This window comes from Cryptotermes secundus, unplaced genomic scaffold (genome assembly GCF_002891405.2).
Source record: "Cryptotermes secundus unplaced genomic scaffold, Csec_1.0 scaffold970, whole genome shotgun sequence".
In the NCBI taxonomy this organism is placed as follows: domain Eukaryota; kingdom Metazoa; phylum Arthropoda; class Insecta; order Blattodea; family Kalotermitidae; genus Cryptotermes; species Cryptotermes secundus.
Window position 1 is genome coordinate 232124 of NW_019744131.1, and position 22689 is coordinate 254812.

Consider the following 22689-nt stretch of genomic DNA (forward strand, 5'->3'; position numbering starts at 1 on the left):
ATCGTTGGTTCGAATCTCATACTAGGCATTTATTTATTATGTGTTTGTGTTGTTCTGTGTGTAGGTAGCGACCTTGTGACGCGCTGATCCCCCGTCCAAGGAGTCCTACCGTCTGTGTAAAGAGATTACGGAACTGAGGAAGAGGCCAGGGTCCAACAAAGGGCTACACAGCCACAGTGAGAGAGAGAAAAAAAAGGTTCTGGACTGAATGGTAGCAAGCATTACCAGGGTTCAATCTCCTCTTAATTCCCTCCTGAATCACGTTTTGATTTGTTATCGTCGTTCCAAAACTATCTGACTGTGCCACATTTTCATATCATCTGTTTCTATCGTTATGTCATGATTTTGCCCTGAATTTTGGTGACGAGACATCAACATATAAGTATATGTTGCTGTGTTTACTTGTAGACCAACCTCCTTACTTGCATCAATTAAAGTTTGTGTCGTTTCCTTTATGGTATCTACATATATTATCACCCAGTAAATACACATCATCGGCATAGGCCAACAGCTGATGTGTCCCGTTTAATTTCAGTCCCACCTGATTTTCCTGGACGTTCCTATTGGCTTATTCTAAAGCAAATTTTTAAAATAGTGGCGATAAAGCATCTCCTTGTCTTTGACCATTCTGGATAGGAAATTTATCAGACAAATATTTACCTGTGTAAAATTTGAGGTTTTCACGGCGGTGACTATGAAGAAAGCCGTCTCCTGGGATGTAGCACCGTGTAGAAATTTCTACACGGCGCCACATCCCAGAAGACGGCTTTCTTCAAATGTTTACCTATACGGACGTCAATATAAGTTTCGTTTAAAAACATTTTAATCGGCTTAACTAGTTTCATGGGTATACCAAACTCTATCAGAATATTGTAAAATACTTCACTCCTAACTGGATCATAAGCTTTCTTGAAGTCTATGAATAGCTGATGTACTGTCTCATCGCACTCCAATTTTTTCTCCAATATCTGACGAATGCAAAAGATCTGATCTGTAGTTGATCTGTTACGTTGAAACCCACACTACTCCTCAATAATTTCATCTATGTATGTGCTTAACCTTCAGAGAAGAATATTGGATAAAATTTTGTATGAAGTTGGTAGCAGTGATATCCCCCGATAATTACTACGGTCAGTTTTATCACCCTTCTTGTGAACGGGTACAATAATAGAATTCATCAACTGATCAGAAAATTTTTCCTTATGCCAAATAGAAGTAATTAGGTTGTGGATCTTAGACCGTAATATTTCGCCTCCTACTTGAACAAATTCTACCAGAATTTGATCACTACCTGGCGATTTATACCGTTTCAATTTTGCAATATCAATTTCAACCTCAAAAGGGCTCGGATCATGTATTAACGGCTCCGCTGTATGGATTCTGTCTGCCTAACATCACCGACCCTATGTACATTCAATAACTGAGAGAAGTAGTTCTTCCACTTATTCAAAATGTCGTGGGAATCTGCAAGCAGATCACCATTCTCATCCTTCATTAAGTTACTGCTAGGTTGGTTAAAGTGATTTATTCCTCTATACAGGTCTCTAATGTTCTTCTTCTTACTGTTCACTGCAAGCTCATCAATTTTGTCTTTCAGATAATCCTTTTTATTCCTGAAATGTCTGCTGGTTTCACGTCTTATAGTGTTCAGATTATCCCTCTTTATTTTGTATGGATCCTGTAACCATTGCAATTTGGTTTGTTTTCCTTGGTCTAATAATTCTGAGCATCCTTCATTGAACCATGGCTTACGTTTCTTCAGTTCATAATCCTAGTCTCTCCTTGGTAGAAATTTTGATATTCTCTCTAATAGTTTCCCAAGCTTTATTAATATCCACCTCAGTTTCCAAGTTTTACAAGTTCACGAACCTATTTGCGATGTCAACACGATACTGCTCTTCGTCCTCTACCTCAGTTTATTTCTAGAGATTAAACCTCTCCATATTAACGCTTTGCGTTGTTAGTTTGCTCACTGCCAGTCTTTCCTTAATCTTTGCCACCACCAGGTGTGGTCAGTATCACAATCTGCTGTCCTGAATGATCGGACATCAAGTATACTTGAGTGCCGTCTCTTGTCTATCCATTGCTTGAGGTGGAATGAAAGTAGAACCGGGATGCCATCCCGCCGCATCCCGCCCCGCCTCAAGCCCTGGGTATTGTACATTGCATTTACTGCCAAAGAAGTAACGGGATGCTTTTAAGCCATTTAGAATAGAACCGGGATGCCATCCCGCAGCATCCCGCCCCACCTCAAGCCCTGTGCCTATCAAAATATGATTAATAGGATTGCGTATTTTCTCTTCAGGAGATGTCCAAGTACATTTATGAATGTTACGATGTGGGAACATTTTACTTTTAACCGTAAAATTTTTCGATGTGCCAAATTTTATTACTCTAACTCCATTATCATTACTAATTCCAAGCAAAATCTCATTCCCAATCGTTGGTTTGAAAATGTCTTCCCTCCCTACTTTGGCATTGAAATCTCCTAGCAAAATTTTCATATGGTACTTCGGGAAATTATAAGTTACATGTTCTAGTTCTTCAGGGAACCTCTCTTTTATGTCATCAATTTTACCTACTGTTGGGGCGTGAACATTCATAACAATGATATCACACCAGCGACCTCTTAGTATTATGTATGACATCCTATAACTATCGAACTCTACCCTCTTAACTGCTGATACCATTCTCTTAAGTACGGAGAAACCTGTACCAACTTCATTATTTTCATTCCCCTCTCCATATAAAAAATGTATATTCGCCTGCTGGTGCGATGCCGCCTCCATTCCATCTGACCTCCTCTACTCCTCTTAAATCTGACTTATATTTTAAGATTTCTTCTGTCACTGCCCTGAGCGAACCTGCCCTATACAAAGTTCTGACGTTCCCAGTACCGAATCTCATAACCATTTTCTTTAGCTTGGAGCAATGCACAAAGACTAGCTGAAGCCTGCATAACAAATATCTGGATTTCATAAATAGTCTAGAAATATATAAATATATCAGCTAAACTATATATATATATATATAAGGCTATACAACAATAAACTTAATGATTTACAATTCTGCATTTAATTTTCTGATCACCTTATAGAGCGTGCTACCTCTCCTCCCACACCCTTTTCCTTCCTCAGCTTCCCCCACCCCGCCCGGCCGCGTGTCATGATCTCAAGGCAGTTTCTGGCCAGCATCCTCACCTGTTCAGTGAGACACCGACTGCGCGATAGGCCGTCTTGGACGGTCCACGGTCAACTGCTTAAACTGACAGTTTTAAGACGGCAGCACTGTGGCTGTTATTTGAATTAAAGATTGGATAAAAATTAGTGTTTGTGATTAATTCTTAATGTGGTTATATCATTAAGTGCAGACTGATTGTACTTCGTGAGGTAATGCTGTTGGGAGAGAAGTGAAGGAGAGCGTGCGCGGAACGAGAACAAACGATACCCTCTTGTCGGTCTGGATGTGCTTCCCACTTGAGGTAAGAACGAAATCCTTTTACTGCAGAGAAGGATGAGCGTCGTTGTGAGTTACAGATTTTTAAGGAATACGTCGGCTGGAAAAATGTGAAGTTTGCTGTCTTCTGAAACATGGCACTGTGTAGTTTGGCAGGTGCTCCGTACTCGCTTACCCTGGAGATGGAGCCAGCAAGTTACTCCGAACATCGGTAAACTTCTATCGGGTTACAGAGTGTTGTATCCCAGAAGCCAGTAAACCAAACATTAGCTGTAACAAAGAGTCTGTGATAACTGTATCAAGGTTTAAACTTACCGTGGATTGTGCTGGGTGTGGAAATTGTAAGAAATATCGAAATCGTGGAAGAGTTGTAGCCCCTCCGAAACAAAGAGTTTGCAGGATAGCGTATATGGACTACACAAGTCCCGTACGAGGCTTGCCATGGATGAGTGGTCTCAGATCACTGGCCCCTTCAACTACTGACATTCATTCATCTGTACGCTGGGAATATGACGTACGCTACGTGAGATTAAAATTGCATGATTTGAAGTTGAATTGCTAACCACACATTCTAGCAAGCAACGGATCTATGAAAATAAATATATTTATTTCCTCGCGGGGATTGGAAGCTTCATCCTCCATAAAGATGGGGGCATCAGGTTTTTGCGAAAAGTTTTTATACCCACGTACCAAAATACACGGCGTCACAGCCTAGAGGACGGTGATCTTCAACTCCTTAATGTGTAATAGGCCAATCTGTTAATGTTAGTACTCGCAACGTTTGTGGTAGCAATGAAATTACTCTTTAAAGGTTAGAGATAATGGTCGTTATTAATTATAGAATGATTTTGTTAGACATTGTCTGTTGTCTTAGTTATATGCAAAATTACACAACGTTTTGGAAGTTGGATATGCGACCGTCATCAGGTGTACAGAATGGGGAATGGATCCTGGTCAGTAGGGTCTGCTGGACAGCGCAAGTCTCGATCGTGGGCAGTGGAAAGCTTTCCAATTGAGTAAGAAGCCGCGACTTCTTGCGAAAAGGTAAATATCGGGCCCTAGGGCAATGCAGAAAAAGAGTATCATGGAGTTAGGGGTAAATTAGGTTTCGAGGTTCAGCTGAGTGATGCAAGCCCAAGTTACACATCAGACACGTGTTCGCGTAAACGTAAGAGAAAAATGAACTTGGATTTGATACCAGTGGCGTGCATAGAAAGTTCGGAGCACGCCACGGCAAACGTACAGAGCAATAGCAACATTGGTCCACAGAGCGAGAGGACAAGGGCAAGTAAAGCGAGATACCACAGCATAGGAAACACGAGTGGAAAGGTTTGATTTTAGGCTCTCACAGCGGTCTGCAGAGTTTCGTACGTAGTTCGCCAGAAGTCAGCCGGTGTTTCGGAGTAGTGTCGCCTCAATTTTCAGGGTTGAAGAGTAAGCCAATGAAAAGAAACATCAGCAATAGGAATCCTGCAAGTAGAGCTTGCTTCTTACTTTTGGCTACCCTTCCACTCTGAAGACGGAGGCAATACATACCGACGAAACATAGGTTGACTTACACCGAACTACATGGCGTTAGAACCAGCAGCTCGTATTTCACGAGTGGACTTACCGCAAGAATCATCCAGACGCTTTGCTTGTGATTCTGCATCAGTCACAATCTTTCATTCATTCACTGCCAATGAGGATGCTTTGTTTCACTTCCTTCAATATTTCCAGTGTACCTGTTACAAGGGACGTAAAACGGACCTGTGAACAAGTACAGATTGAGAACGTATCACAACCTCGCTCTCAACAAGAATTTTTGTCTTCATTTCACGACCCGAGAAACGAGTATTTTATTGGATCCTGAAAGCTTAATGAATACCAGTAGGGTCCAGGTAAAAGCAAAGTTGGTAAGAAGTGCAGCGTACGACCCTTCTTCCTACCGTCTCGGTCCAGCGGTTGTTCTTCCTGTATTGTCTTGGGTTCAAAACTCGAACGGGAATCGGCTAGACTGAGTTTCTGTCGTAGTTTCCCCATGCAAGTGTGGGGACGATACCTTAAAGTAGGCCATGAATCTATCCTTCCAATCACTTAAATTTATTATTCATAATCATCTAATCATTTTATGCTATTTGACGATGCATGCCAGCATTTAACAAACGCTGTAGGATCTCAGCTATTGAAAACGTTAAATAAACCAAAATTAAATACATCCAGTATCTTTGGAGCCTTTTGCATATAACGGTATTCGGGTTAGCTCAGTCAGTATAGTGATGGTCTAAGGGCTGGACGGTCGGTGTTCGATTCCCTACAGGGGCGAGAATTTTTTCTCTTCTCCACAGCTTCCAGGCCGGCTCTGGGGACCACCCAGCCTCAAATCCAGTGGGTATTGGGGGCTCTTTCCCCAGGGTTAAAGCGACTAGGGCGTGAAACTGCCCGGTCACATCAATCCGGTGCCGAGGTCAAGAATTGTAGAGCTATACCTCCACTCTCCCACACGTCTTCATTGCGTGGTGCTTAATTAATAAGCACAAGGACAACTTGACTTTATAAGTAAGATGTCATAAGGATAATTCCTATTTCATATCACATTTTTCTGCATAGTAGTAAAGATATTTCAGTATTTGTGAACCTAAAATAAGCATTTACGCCCTCAAATGAAATGTTACCGCAATTTATACTGTCCGCATGTCGACCAAAATTGTGTGACGTATAAGTTTTCGTGAGGGCTCGTACCATCAGAGAGGGGTACAGAACTACGCGCAAGCTGCAAGACTGACGGACATGGGAAAACTAATTCTGGAAATCTCCCGAACGCACCTGCCTGCAGAAGTGTGTTAACAGATGTGCTCGGCAACCGTGGGAAAGATGGTCTACGGAGAATGAAGACTGTTACGTCATTGTCACGCGAAGAGGAGTGGAGGATATATACACACTAAATCTTTGTGCAGAGCCTTGTCTCGCAGACGGATGCCTCTATCCTCCTGCGACCTAGTGAGGCTGCGGCTTGATTTTGCCACGTCCGTGTGAAATATTTACATTAAAATCTGACAGCCCCTATGGAAGAGTCCAGTTTCCATATAACGAGTGTTCCCAAACTGTGTTCCGCAAAACAGTTATGCGTCGTTCATTGCGCCCTTTATTGGCGAAGTCGACAGAAGCTCTAACGTGGTTCGTGTACATGAGTTCACATTTGCTTAAAATGTAATTAATTGTGCTGCTTCAAGCGTCACTTTCTTATAATGTAAACTTTGTCTCAATTTTAGTTTCATTTTTATGAGTTCGAAACGAATAGTTGCAATAACATGTGTGTTTGCCTTGCCATGCCTACCAGTCAGTCCGTCAGCATGTAACAAATTTAGAACCGCTTAACGAATTTTCATTAAATTTAATCCTGAAGCATCATGTGAGTGTCCGTATATTACAATGTTGCTTAAAACCGGACACTTCACATGTAAAACTTATGTGCATTTCAGCGCACGTCTCGAGCGCAGGTCGTCATGTTTGTAATGTGTGCTTGTCAGAGCGAAAAGTGTTCCAGCAAACGTAACAGATAACAAATATTATGTCAGTACACTTATTCTTCCGGATGTCTGGCGTCAAGCAGTAATTTTCTGAAGCGTCCTTTTTCACTTTCGTGAAGTGCCAGTTTGCCTTCATTGCGGAATGTGACCAGTGTATCCCATTCATTGTTAGCCCCGGTGTACCTTTCATATAACTAAATCTCGTTAATTTATATCCCATGTCTGTTCAATTTTTCTTTATTTATATTCTGTTACATGCAGCCAGTATCAGTGTTGCCACCCGTCTGTATTACTTGACTCACTCAATAACCTCATGGAGCTGAGGTCTTTTTGAGAAGCCGCCAGTTGCTCAGCTACTCAAGAATTTTCCTTCATTTTATGAAACTTGAAAGTTCATTATTGTGTTGACAAGAGCCCTCCGCTGGTCCCTATCCTCAACGAGATCAATCCAGACCGTATCAGCCAATTCTGTTTCTCCAAGATCCGTTTTTGTATTATCCTCCCACCTACGTCTAGGTCTTCTTTGTAGTGTCATTCCTACTGGCTTTCCAACCAAAATTGTATGCATTTCACTTCTCCCCCCCGCGTGCTACATTTCCTAACCATCCCACCCCCCTGACTTGATCACTCTAATTATATTTGGCTAACAGTACAAGTTACGAACCTCCTCATTATGCAGTCTTCACCAGCCTCCTATTACCTCCTCTCTTTTCGGTTCAAATGTGAGTTGATTCACTTCAAAAAACATCTCCTCCCAGTGCCCATTTGGCAGGAAAAATAGTGTTTTTTTTCTATGTTGGTACCATACGGAGAATTTGTCTGTCTAGTGATTACTTCTGTTCTGCGAGTTCTTTGGTGCAAGGAGTGGAGCTTTTAATATTTTAATGCTTTGGCTTAGCTTATATACCCTATCTGGTGTCGGTACACGTGCCCGAAGATAGAGACTAGCTCCATCGACTGGGCCAACTGAGTACGTTTTACCAGAAGACGGAGACAGAATCCAGTCTCTGGAACGTTGTGTTTTGAAACGAAGACAGGACGATGGATAATGTTCAGAAACACAATATTTGTGTTGTATTAGGTGTTCTTAGTGACAAAGTCAGTAGGCGCAGTTTTGCAAGTTTTCGTTGCGAATGCTCCAGAAAATGGAGGAAGAGAATTGGAGCGTCAAAATGATTTTATATTATAAATCAAAGGCAGTGGGGAATACAGAGTCGCAGAGAATCTCGTACATTCGGAAAAGAGTCAACTTCTCCATTTCTGTAAATGCTGAATTGTAAGTGGATGAAAGTTTCTGCAGTGTCGTGTCACCCTAACCCGGTTCCGAAATATCACGTTCGAATTCTAGCATCAGCACGTCATACACAAACAGAAACAGACAGTACCCAGTTCAGATGACGTCACGTTTAGGTGACTTGGGCCCGCTCATCTTTCCAAGGATGGGTGTTTACGTTGAGCTTATTGGTGGGTTTCCAAGAAGGCGTAAGTTGGGCATGTCGCGGTCGCTTAATCCAATCTCCCTACTTGACAGGCTGGCCGTACGACTCACTGTTTTCATTAACCTTGTCATGTGTGTGGGACGGTGAGAACGAGAAACAAAGAACAGGCTCTCCCCCCCCCCCCCCCGNATGGAATGTACGTAATGCATTATCGTGTTTGTAACACGTTGCTGTCATATTCCTCCACCAGTGCTGATAATTGCCGATCACGGTGGCCGAGCGGTCTAAGGCATAAACCGTCGTCACTCACTCAAACACTCGGGTTGTGGGTTCAAATTCCACTACAGGCATGGATGTCTGTCTGTATTTCTTTTGTGTGTGTGTTCTGGGTGTAGGTAGAGGCCTTGCGACGGGCTGATCCCCCGTTCAAAAAGTCCTACCGACTGTGTAAAGATCAAGCTGCCGAGGCCCAACAAAGTGCTGTAGAGCCATAGACAGACAGACAGACAGACTGCTGCAGTAATTATTCGCACTACAAGTCGATGTGGTTACTACGAAACGTCAGGCTAATTGTGAGTGGACAGCGGGACGAATGGGAACCCTAGTGTACGGTGTGAACACTAGCCATTCCACAAGTAGCCAGGCTTTGTTATAGTGACTGGGCTACAGCACATCAGCATAACCGCAGACCTGATGACGTATTCCCGTGCCCCATGTACATCCAATGAATCATGTTTATGTAATTCTAGCGAAAGATATATAGCATCATATGATAGTATTAAGGAAATGGTCGTGGCCTAATTAAAGGTACTAGCCCAGTATTCGTATGGAGGGACTGGGGAACACCACCAGAAAGCGCAGGCAGGATGCTCGGCCAGTCCCAAAGCGCAGCTGCTGGAGGCAACTTACACACTGCCCTCACCACTGTCTTCAGTTTTCCTTAGTTCGTGAAAGCCGATTCAGGGCTTGTACCGTCTGATAGGCCACGACCGCAGAAATTGATAGATTGTTGTATAAAACAACCACTGCTTCTACCGAATGCCGCGGTTAAGTATAGTTAGTACGCCTGTTGCACACTGGGCCCCTCCGACAGGTTTTCGCACCCTTCGTCAGTCCTTCCTCCAATTGATGTGACAGTACAGTAACAGCACTTTTAAAACAGATGCATACAGTTTCTTGATTGTGATTTGTAATCATGCTTCATGCGACCCTGTACAAGCTGCGGAGTTGAAAAAGCGTGCTTACATGAATCATCAATGAATCAGCCACTACTGGCTGTAAACTTCGGCCGAACGACATGTTGTCCCCAACCTACTCTGCTCTTAGCCTGAAAAACTGTGTCCGCATCGTTTGAGCATTAGTGGCTTTAGTGCAGTTCAGAGCTGTAGTTGGTCGAGGGACTGTGCTACAAACCGGAAGGTCGCGGGTTCGAATCCTGATGAGGTTATTGGAGTTTTTAATTGACCTAATTCTTCCAGTGGCATTATGGCCCAATGGTCGACTGAGCCTCTTAACACAAATCAGTACCAGGAATATTCCTAGGGAAGTAAAGGGCGGCCTGCTCGTAAGGCAGACACCCTCACTGCCATCTGTGAACAGATTGTCGATAAAAAATTGTATGGTCCTTCTCGGCCTGTTTACCCTTTACTCGTAAGTCAAGTTTCTTATCACATTTCAGAGTGATCACTTTGTCAGTATAACGTCATCGCCTTTTGTTCCACAAGTGCATGTATTTTCAAACAGCGACAGATGAAAGTAAAACCAAAACGTTAAATCGAAGGCACTGTAGACACACATGTAGCGCAAAGAAAGTAACGGCTTCATCCGTAAGGAAGCATTCGATGCAAGAGTGGCTTTCAGCTACACTAGGCAATAAGGTTATGATAAGTGATAACATAAAAGGAAACCAACGTTTAAAATTAATTTGGATACGCCTGTTCCGTATCTGGACACAAAAATTTTCCACCACATCACAGTTTTTTTTGTAGAGTACTGAGCCAAAGCAGCGCGTGTTTCTCTTTTATATTATTTGTATAACCTCACTTTTTGTCAATTATAATTTGAGGAAATTATATCTGATTAATGAATACGTGTTTTCCACCATTTAAATAACGAATCTTTACCACATTCCGTTGGAAATGCCGTGTACGGTCATACGTCGTGAATACAAAAAGATGAGGGATAACATAAGAACTGTACGCTTTACGACATTTTTATTGCCATTTTTGTGATCAACGTACCAATTTAGTGGAAAACAGATTATTTGGCACAAGTTATATACAAAAAACAAGCTCAAGGAAGAACTAACCGCCTACTTCCTTTTCACTGTAACTTTAGTACTTGATATGGCTTAATGGACCGAAGTGAACGGAGAAGTTCATGGAGGTAGGCCTAGGCCCCCTGGGGTGTAGTGCCAAGGGAAAAAAATGTTAATGAAGCCAGTACAGCAGTACAGTTTGGGAGGCTGTAGTCGCGATATTACTGATGGGGGTGATTTGTGAGGTACACCGCTGAGATATACGTATATACCAATTTCCATAAAGATTGCTTCTGGAATTCAGCTAATATTAAGGTTATTACCTTGACAACTTGAGAGGTTGTAGTGTTGGTACTACTGATGAGAGAGATTTCGTAAGTACACCGTTGATGTGATTTCAGATGGCACATGCGTTGGTGCGCCAGTGGTGTTAGTTTTGCGCCTGTCACTTCCTAGGTTAGGTTAAATAGGGTTACTGGATTATTTTACGAAGCTGCAATATAGCGCCAAATGACATATTTTAGTACTGTATGATTTGGGTGTGAGTATGAGATAGATTGTGCCGTATTACAGTCCGCCTGCATTTCTGGAACTCATGTTGGGGGACAGAAGAATGAGCGAAATGATAATCAGGATAAGCGTTCCCCAGCCGGGACACAAATTTGGTGCTTCAGAATAGAAGTGTTGGTATTGTTTTTGAAACTAAACCCTATTATACACGATCATTTTTCAGCATAGCAGTAACGGTTAAATGGGTGACTTTGTCCCTTCTGACTAATTCGCTTGAACTGCCAAGTAACCAAATGAAACTTATTCTGCAGCAGTCTAATGGTTTCGCATACGCAGCTAATAGAATTGTCCTACCAGGAACTACTGTAAGAAAGTTACGAACCTGCTCTTTTTGGATAATTCTTTGTTTCCCCTTTCAAATTGGTATACATCCGTACTACCCCGAACATTCGTGTTCGGACCAATTGCGTTTATAATTCCGGAAGGACCTTGTGCCGTCGAGATTATAACCGTAAATGAGTATTTTCTGCAGAGAGCAGCAGCCACTGTCGCAACACTTGTTTGCGGCCCTTACAACTCTCACCATTATATGTTTCACTTCGTTAAAAAAGCAGCGTCAAGCTCTGTTGCCCACAGAGATAATTGCACTTTTATTAACTTACATTCGGTAAAACGAGTCAGCTGGAACGTAAAATCTCCTTCAGTAACTTCGTAATAGCTATCAATACAATTCTTGAAGGCCTATTTTTTGTTTACTTCATTGTTTATACATTTATGCGTGATTTAACGACATAATCAGTAGCACAGAGTGTATAGCGTCGAATGCTAAGATAATCAGCGAATGAGGAAGTAGAAAGGATCAAACTGGATTTGACAGATGATCCCACTTGTTTAAGGTGCCTAAAAGAGGTTGAATCAGCCACACGCATCCTGTGTGATTGTGAGGCCAGAGCTTGCTTAAGATTTCGTCACCAGGGCCAGTACTTCTTGGAACCAGGTGACTGTTATGACGCCCCCATAAGTAGGGTCCTACATTTCATCCGAAGTGAAGGATTAATAAATGGTTAATCAAAGTGGAAGCACAGTAGATCAGTGATCGTCACAGTGCAGGGTCCAAATTGCTATGGCCTACCCTTATACATACACACGCACACATATACAAGTAGAGAGGATGTGGTATGGAGCTCTCTTGGCATAATTTGAGATACGACGGGCTCAGGACAACCATTCAAAGCTCAGTGAGGATAGTCAGTGTCGCTGATCTCTCTTGTGGGGAGAAGCCTCAGTTGTTGAAGGATAATAATGTGTATCGTAAAACGAAATAATTTAATTCTAAAGAATTCTAAAGAAGTTTTACACTGCATACCTTGTCACATACGTTCCATGGACGTATGAAACATACTGAGGCAAGTTATATGGCTTATATGGCTTACATTTAGTAGATGCACTGAGGTGCGTTAGGATTGAATTGTTAGCAAGCAATTCAGAAAGGATATTCCAAACTCAGAATCCTCTTCGCGAGCTGTTAAATATGAAAAGTGAACTACTAGACTTTCCCATATGTAGCTGTTAAGCACAGTGTACCAGGAAATCTAAAAAACCCACATGTCATTCATGTATTTAATTTTTGCCATTGCAATAATTTCTCTACAGTATTTGCTATGAAAAGGAGACTAATAAAGCAACACTGTAATACTGTTGCTGGCCACCTTGTTTACACTGCAGCAGAAGGTTGACATTTGGGTAGAGAGAGGCGCAGGTAAGTGTAATTCCTAGGTAGAATAGTTTTCTTCTCCTGAAATATTAAACTTACCGAAACTAAAATAAAATAACAACCTAAGGGCAGAAGGTGGGGCGGATTTTCGTTTTTAATAGGACAGGCACAAGAGAGGTTTTCTTTAAGATCGGGCTATCATATAAGGTTCTCAAATGCGTTGATACAATTGTTACTGTGCGTGGAAAGTGCTTACACCTTTTAAGGACTGTTCTGTTGAAAAATTGACTGGTTTTGATGCATCAAAAGTTTTCCCGTAGGAATTTGTCGTCTGCCCCTCCCATCGCTCCGAGAACATGTAAGAAATATCGTAACGTCACTGTTTATTTCTGTTTTATTTAACGAGCTATCATTATGACAAACCTGGTTTGAGACACTCGACTGACTGAAGAAACCCACCTGAAAGCACAGAATACTCGTAGTTGATGTCTCGGCCGAGATTCGAACAGGGCAATTTCCGGATGCAAGTCAGCCGTTACCTCAAGAGCCAACTTGCGAAATAAATGAATACAGTACGAGGCTGCTGCTACGTAAATATAAACAGAGTCGTTATGCAGGATAATTCAGCTTAGAAACGAATTCGCCTCACCTATTTAGTGTGGCGATGCCAATCTTAAACACAGACTGGAGGTCATGAGATGGGGGAGGGGGTGTGCTAAGGAGAGTAGTTGCACCTGAAAGGAGGTATGTAACAGAAACTGAGGAAAATTGCATGTTGAGTTTCATAATGTATACTCTTCGCCAAATATTATTAGAATGATGAAATCATGAAGAATGAGACGTGAGGACTCGGTAACACGTTATATGAAAAAAGAAAAATCCATACAGCAATCCTGTAGAATGCTTGCAGGAGACAGATGACTTGGAAGACATATTCATAAATAAAGAAATAATATTAAAATGGATCTTAAATGATATTGGGTGGGAAGGATTCATCTGGCTCAGAATCCAGACCAGTGACGGGCTCTTGTTAATGCAGGAATGAAGTTTCTCGTTCCATAGAGTATTTGTAGCTTCTTGATCAGCTGGACAGCCATTGGCTTCTGTAGAAGGACTCTGCTACGTGCGAATCCTAGGGTCAGATGCTAAGTACCAGTGTCCCCAGGTACCAGACTGTGTGTCCCGATTTGGGGTTGCCTGTAGCTGCTGAGGTTCCACACCTTCGTCGCAACATACAAATAAGATATTCCGACAAAATGTGTAACTAACTAACTAATTTCATGGAGCTGAGCCCTTCTCGACAAGCCGCCAGTTGTGCACCTACTCAAGAGCTTCTTACATTTTACGTAATCCGAAGATTCCTTACCGTCTTGACAAGAGCCCTCCACTGGTTCCTATCCTGAGGCGACTCAATCCATTCCATGTCACCCCATCCTATCCTCTAAGATCTATTTTAATATTATCCAGCCACTTACGTCTTGGTATCCTAGTGGTCGCTTTCCTTCTGACTTTCCCACAAACACCTTACATGCATTCATATTCTCCCCATTCGTGCTACATAACCTGCCCATCTCATCCTCCTTGACTTCATAATTGAAATTATACTAAATGAAGAGTACAAGTTGCTATATTCATCCCTTAATATCAGAGACCTAGTTTCACACCAGTACAGAACCACAGACAGAATTAGAGTTTCATATATTTTAATTTTTACGTTTTAGGCAGCAGACGAGAAGACAGAAGGTTCCGGACTACATGGTAGCAAACTTTACCCGACTTCCGTCCCCTCTGAACTTCTTCCTGAATAAAATTTTGATTTGTTACTGTCGTTCGCAAATACTTGAACAGTGATTTGTTAGGTATTTTTACATCATGATTTTGCCTGCATTCTGGTGACGAGACAGCAACATATACTTAATTTTCTCTGCACTTTTTTTTAATTCGCCTAGTGGGGGGGTGGAGTCCAACTGGGTCCACTCGGCACGGCGGCCACTGATTGGTCTATTGTATCCTGCCCCGGGTGATTATGCTGATGAAGAATTACTGGAATGAAGATTGGCGGGGAAAACCGAAGTACTCTGAGAAAACCCGCCCCAGCGCCACTTTGTCCACCACAAATCCCACTTGACCAGACCCGGGATCGAACAAAGGGCCGCCGCAGTGGGAAGCCAGTGACTAACCGCTTTCTCTGCACTTACCTCTAGGTCAACCTCTTTGCTGGCGACAATTAAAGTTTCTCTGTTTTCTTTATGTTAACTGTGTTATCACTAGGGACCTGATTTTTATGCCCTGATAATCCCTCAAACATGTATGCTCGGTGCCACTGCTTTAAAGGCTGCTTTTCTCTATGGCGCTTTAACAGATACCTTATTCACAGAAGTTTTATCACCCTTCTTGTGAACTGGTACAGTAATAGACTCCAGGACTGACTGACCAGGAAATTTTTCCTCATGCCAAATAGAAGTAATTAGCTTATGGATCTTAGAACGTAATATTTCGCCTCTTACTTGAACAAATTCTGCCGGAATTTGATCAATACCTGGCGATTTATACCGTTTCAATTTTGCAATAGCAATTCCAACCTCAAAAGGGCTAGGATCAGGTATTAATGGCTCAGCTCTCTGGATTCTGTCTGCCTGACATCACTGACGCTATGTACATTCAATAACTGAGAGAAGTAGTTCTTCCACCTATTCAAAATGTTGTGGGAATCTGCAAACAGATCACCATTCTCATCCTTCACTAAGTTACTTCTACGTTGGTAACCCCTCTTAAAGTCATTTATTCCTCTATACAGGTCTCTAATGTTCTTGTTCTTATTGTTTATTTCAAACTCATCAATTTTGTTTTTCAGATAATCCTTTTTATTCCTGAAATGTCTGCTGGTTTCGCGTCTTATAGTGTTCAGATTATTCCTCTTTATTTTGTGTGGATCCTGTAAGCATTGCAATTTGGCTTGTTTTGTTTGGTCTAGTAATTTTGAGCGTCCTTCATCGAACCATGGCTTAAGCTTCTTCAGTTCATGTTAACCTAGACTCTCTTTGGCAGACATTTTTATGTTCTCTTTAATAGTTTTCCAAGCCTATTAATTTCCACCTCAGCGCCATTTTTCTTCCTTGGCACTACAGCCCCAGTGGGCCTAGGCCTACCTCCATGAACTTCTCCGTTCACCTCAGGGCCATTCATTTCTTGAAAGTGAACCTGTCCATATTAAATTTGTGCGTTGCTTTTTTACTCACTGCTGGAGTCTCCCTAACTTTGCCACCATTAGGTTTTGTTCAGTATCACAATCTCTTCCCCTTCACGTACACTTGAATGCCGTCTCCTTTCTATCAAAATGTTGTCAATTTGATTGCGTATTTCCGTCAGAGTTTTCCGAGTAAACTCATGAATGTAACGATGTGGAAACATCACATTTTTGGACGTGGCAACGTTTACTACTCTTAACTCTTTTATTATTACTGATTTCAAGTAAGCTGTAGCTCCCAACCGTTGGTTTGAAAATGTTTTTCCTCCCTACTTTGGCAGTGAAATCACTCGCACATGGAGCTGAGCCCTTCTTGAGAAGCCGCAATTGTGCAGCTACTCCAGAACTTTCAGCATTTTATGAATCCCGAAGGTTCATTACCGTGTTCACGGGAGCCCTCAACTGGTCCCTATCCTGCGCCAGATGAACCCGTCCATACCAGCCTATCCTATCTCTATGAGATTCATTTTAATATTGTACACCCGCCTACATCTTGGTCTTCCCAGTGGTCTCTTTCATTCTGGCTTTCCCAGCAATATCCTATATGCATTTCTTTTCTTCCCCATTCGTGCTACATGCCCTGCCCATCTCATCCTCCTTGACTCGATCATTGACATTGAAATCTCATAACGAAATTTTCATACGGCATTTAGGGAATGAATGGAATATATGTTCTACTTCATCATAGAAGCTGACTTTCGTCTGCTGGGGCACGAACACTACACCAGCTGTCTCTTACTGCCCCTTTCCGTCTCTGCCCCATCTGCCCTCATGTACTCCCACAAAATCTAACCTGTATTTTGATATTTCTTTCGCAGCTGTTATGAGCAAACCTGCCCTGTTCAGACTTCTTACATTCAACGTACCAAATCCCATATCCATATTACTTAACTCAGGTCGTTTATCCAAGGAATCCGTTCAGGTCCGAGACATTTTGTAACATTTCATAACAAGCTTGTTCTTCACGGCGAGGAGGAGATAGCCCCGGCCAACAACGCCCATAGGCTGCGCCATAGCTCAAGTGGTTAGTCATTGGCTTCCCACCACGGCGACCCGGGTTCGATCCCGGGTCTGGTCAGGTGGGATTTGTGGTGGACAAAGTGGCGCTGGGGCAGGTTTTCTCCGAGTACTTCGGTTTCCCCTGTCAATCTTCATTCCACCAATTACTCCAGAATCACCCTCACCTATCATCTGGGGCTGGTACAATAGGCCAGAAGTGGCCGCAGTACAAGGGACTTAGTCCCGCCCCACTAGCAATAAAAAAACTAACGACCCCTTGCCTGCTGTGTGCAACTGTTTCTTATATAGACGGAAAATCGTGTGATTTCCATTGGCAAAAGTTATGAGGTTCTCGCGGCGGTGATTATTTAGATATTGGTCTTCTGAGTTGTGGCACTCTGTAGCTTAGTAGGTCTGTACCAGCGTTTCGAAAGAATATGCTACCACCATCTTCAGAGATTAAATTGTTCTGAAGAGGTAGGCAGCATATTTCTCCGAAACGTCGTTATTCATCCGCCAGACTACACGGTGTCGTAAATCAGAGAACCACTATCTTTTTCCATAAGTACTACAACTCTTTGTCGTTGGATGCAATTAAATTTATTTTTTTTTTAATTGGGGATTCGTTCGCCTTGAAATGGTGGCGTCGGTACCTTGCTGCCAACATGTCTGCGACATTCAGTTCAGGATAGTAAGCTGGTGTAAAACGTGTTTCTAGATTTACAATTGAACCTTGTAGAAACGGTGGGTAAATACGAGTAGTCACGGTTAGTTAATGCACGGTTGCTTTCCATAAGTCTCCTTGCGCGCACTCAAGGACATAGAAATCAGCGTTGAATGTAAAAATGTCATTGGCAGATTTGAGTACAGATCATTGGAACTGCAAATAAGGCAAACTTCACAGGCATTCTTGTGGAAGTAATACCCATGTAAGGTCTATAGAAATATCCCAACAGTTGCGTCTAATACACGCAGTTTCTTGAAGAGATGCTATGACGTAAGCACGGTGTATGTATCCCGCGCGTTTCAGATTGCTTTCCTATAGGCTGCTGTATAATTATTTCCCCTGCCTCTCGAAGAAGAAACAGTCGCAAACGAGGGGACAACCTATATGAAACATGATTTGGGGGAGAAGTATAATTGAGATTGCGCTAACGAATATCCTGTTTCGTCCAGTAGCCCTTTCTACAAAATAACAAGGGAACGTACGCATAGTCCAGTTGACCTAACCTTCCAGCCACACTATCGCCTTGGGTTCCACTCAGCCTCTAACCGAAAGGAATACCAGGAATCTTCCTGCGGGATGAAGGACGGTCGGAGCGTAAGGCTGACAAACTTACCGCCATCTGTGAGCTGACTGTCTAGAGAAAATGTGGAAACCTCGATGTCTAACAACCCTATGGTTTTCACTGCCTGTTACAGAGATAGCTTTACCTCTTTACCTACGCACAGTCTGTGATGAGAAATTCGCAGAGGATACGCCGTACGTAGTTTTACGCAGCTGTCCCAACTTCACAGCTGAAATTGTGTCGATTTATGTGGGGATACGCCGAAATACAGTGAACTGGAAAGGGGGGGGGAGATTGTAAGTATGGTGACGTTATGGAGCCTGTTAAGCCCAATAGACCACTGTAGGTCGCGGTGCAAGGGCCAAGAAGGCTTACCCCTCATACATTCATTCATCTGGAGTCTGTTTCATTGAAATGATTTATTACTTACTTTGTATTGTAGCTTTCCCTGTAACAGGCCTTGGAGGACCATAGGTTTGTGAGACGTCGGGGCCTCCACATTTTCTAGACAATCGGCTCTCAGATGTCGGTCAGGTTGTCAGCCTTATGCACCGTCCGCCCTTTACTCCCAAGAAGATTCCTGGTACTTATTTCTGGTAGAGGCTAAGTGGAACCCAGGGCAATAGTGTGACTGGAAGCATCTGGTCAATTGAAAAAGCCATTGACCTTGTCGGAAATCGAACCCGCGACCTTCTGGCTTGTAGCATAGTGCTTCAACCAACTACGCTTCCGCGTGTCCCACTTATTTTTATTAGGTGAAGTAAGGTTATTGTTTTTTGGTAAATTGTGTAAACGCTAACTGGAGTGACCTTAATTTCTGTTCCATATAATACGTGGTTAATTTATCTAAAGATTATAAACCATATTAATAAAGATATGCCTAATGATAATATCGGGTATAATTACTTTTAAGGGGAAGGGATTGAGAACTGTCACAGTATTATCCCGAAACGCCGCTCGAATTACTGCAGAAAGTCATGAACACAGCTGATGCGCATGCAGAGACTTGAACCGGGTACCCCTAATGCAATTCGTACTCGCCATCGCTTGGTGAAGAACTGTTGGTAAGTTAACATGAGATCTTGAGTTTCGTATTTCATGAGTACGTTTTTGTGCTCTTCATAGCGAATGTTGGGATATTAAAATCAGATCCTTGTGTATTCGCCATACCGGTGTCCCACGTGACTTGACTTGAAGCAGCATACCCTCGGGAGCACCGCTGCATAACCTTTTTGGACCAGAACGGACGTGAATACTGTATAAAGGTACAGAGATATTGGGTTTTCGGACTTTATATCCATCGTCCTGGTTTTAAGATAACTAAGAAAATGGATCTGTTTCCGTCCTCAGATGAGGGAAAACACCTATTCTGTTGGGTCCCTTAGAAAGAGCTAGCCTCAATCACTGGACCACAGTTCTTAGTTATCTTAAAAACCAGGACGATGGATAAAGTCCGAAAACCCAATATCGCTGTGTGTTATACACCATCGTCAGAATCGTATAGTAACTACTTGTATAAAGGTAGTTTGAAAATTGACATTTGTCACTAAGATTTTTTTTCATTACCTCTTACCATCATCATTTTTATTTCCCTAGGTTTTCACGTACAGGTATTCAAAATCTGTAACCCTTACCGCACAGCCGTTGTTTTATCTACAAAATAAAACACTTCTTATGATATTGCATTTACCCAGTTCAGTGGGGCAGGAATCATTTCCTCCAATTCTAATTGGAAGGTTTGTACTACTTTTTCAGTTCCTGATATTGCAGTTTGTTTTTCACCCCATTCGATGACCGCATACGTTTAATATCTTGCGCGAAACTTGCGTAATATATTCGATTTCTTTTTGAACGGGAATTTTTAGTAATGATACATTAGCAAATTGTCACGCCAATCACATGTATATTCTATGTCTTATTGTTATTCGGTAATGCGATGCGTTCATTTTAAAGCTTACCGCAAATCACCGAGCCGTCTACGCAGAATCGTCCGACGTTCTACGCGTCTAGTCGGACCACGGGCTGCGCAGAATCGACAAACCTGTATCCTAACAATTCAGAAATAAAGCTTATCGACTTTAAAGGAGATGCTGTTTGTAGTTTAAAAATCGGCGCATTCTCGTAGACAATTGACCTTGACTACGTTACCTTGAAAAATAAATCGATTATTGTTGGGTAGACCATTCATGATCGCTGATTATACAAGCTAGGACATGTGTCCGCTGTGTAACGGTTGTTGTATAATTACTTCGTATACGAGTGAGAGATCACAGTCTTATACTGTACTGAAATATATAGGGCAAGTTGTCTGTAACTTTCAAGTAAGACAGAAGAATCACAGTTTTTCTGGGAGTGGGCAACATTCTACATAGTTGATTACAATTTTTTAGTGTCGCCCAGGCCGCTTTAGGGAAAATTAAAATTTCACTCTTTTGCGTCTAATTTTCATACAGTCATTTCCCTGAACGCGTCGTCTGTGCAGCTGTATTTCGGGAAATGATGTCCACGAATTGTTGAAATTTAATCGAAATCGCTGTTTGTGTTTTGGGATCCACTTTCAGAGCTACGTAGTATGTAGCTATTCCTCACGTACCGGCCTGCCTAAACCGAGTGCAGACGACGATGGTAAAAGTGAGACATCGGTGTAGACAAGGAACGGCATGGGCAGCGGAGAAAGGAAGAACCTGCGAAACTTTTTTTTTGTATTGGTCGTGTCTCCATTTAAGGAGCGAAGCCTGAGTCGAAGCTTCAGAGCCTCCAGGCGCCAACTCACAAAGAAGGAGCTGCGTAGGAAGACTCAATTCATGGTACAGATCATTTGACAGACATTCGGACACTTAAGAAATTGCCCGTAAGGGAATTCTTAGGTTTATCATCACCGTTATCACAAAATCACGCCGATGCTGCCTCGCCTGAACCAAGCAGACCAGTTCCCATTATTCGACAAATGTCTGTGTGTCGTGCAGTCTGGTACAAATTTACCAGTATTTAAGAGAACATCCTACGTTCATCTTCAGGGTCCCACATACGTCTCTTAAAAATCCTTTGCACCAGAAGTCATGATATAGGCCAAGCATGCCCAACGTGTCGATCGCGGGACGATTTTTGGTCGCTCTCATAGGCCTATCAGGAAATTATACGCGAAAAGCATGTAAATTCACTTGTAATATAAAATATGAATGAGATCATAGCTACTATTCAAGATCTTTAATTATCAAGAAACACCATTGTGCAGCGAACAGAAATGATGTGCGGAAACATAACTGAACAGTTATTGAAAGATGTTTCCAATTGTGTTGCTTTCTCCTTCCAAATGGATGAATCTACAGACATCAGACACAGCCCAGTTACTAGTTGTTTTTACAGGAAACATCATGTGTCGTGTTATTTTTACCAATATTTTAGCTTAAAGCGAGGTACGGCGATAGGAGGGGGTGGTAGTTCATTGGCAGTTTTAACACTAAAAAGTCGATCATAACCTGTTTGAAGTTGGATATGCCTGGTATAGAGGTTTGTATTGGGTAGGATCCGAGATTGAGTCCCAGATTGGTGATCAGCTGTCTTAAGACAGGTGTACAGTCCTCGAAATTGCTGTAATAGTACCTTAAAGTAGGTTTTGTTCAGCGTCCTTCTCCAGTCACACATAATCACCCCACATCTGGCACTGTACTGAAGTCAATAACTAATACTTTCTTTATTGCTCTGTAGTCATTACGCTTATGTCTGTAAGGCGTGCCCTTTCCATAAGGGTTTTCAGGGAAGCATACAACCGTGAAGAGAAGTATGGTTTGTTTCCTTGCTACATTCTTGTCTGTATTCTCTCCAGTTGCTCTTTGTGTTGGTCCGTTTTAGCCTACTTTCTTTATTTTGAACAAATAAAAGTAGTGTCTGTATGTGTATCCCCCATATCAAGTTCTGAATGCCTAAAGCTGTCTTTTTTAAACTTGGTGTTTATTTAATGGCACCTGAGACCATCTCGACGGCGTAATTCATAAATCTGGCCCGTTAGTAATACCTACACTACAGCCTCTCAGATTTCTGAGAACGCCTGTACCAATCTTAATTAAACTTGGTATTTGTACATCGTGTCATCTGAGGCAATCCCAGTGGCGTACATCATAGAACCCTCTCATCTGCAGTACGCACACTGCAACATCTCAAATTGTTAAGGTAACGCCTTACTATTATTTGAATTCCTGAATCGATCGTCGTGAAACTTGGCATGTATATGTCATGCCATCTGAGGTCATCTCAACGGTGTGCTTCATC

General features: G+C 42.3%; 1 protein-coding gene across 1 annotated transcript in view; it reads left to right on the forward strand.

Moving 5' to 3' along the window:
• The first annotated feature begins 3195 nt into the window (after window positions 1–3195).
• The window catches only part of LOC111874557 (probable serine/threonine-protein kinase DDB_G0282963), a 217569-nt gene continuing 198075 nt past the window's right edge, over window positions 3196–22689 (forward strand). The window contains exon 1 of the mRNA XM_023870147.2: window positions 3196–3481. The gene's annotated coding sequence lies outside the window, so the exon portion shown is untranslated. The remainder of the gene's footprint in view (window positions 3482–22689) is intronic.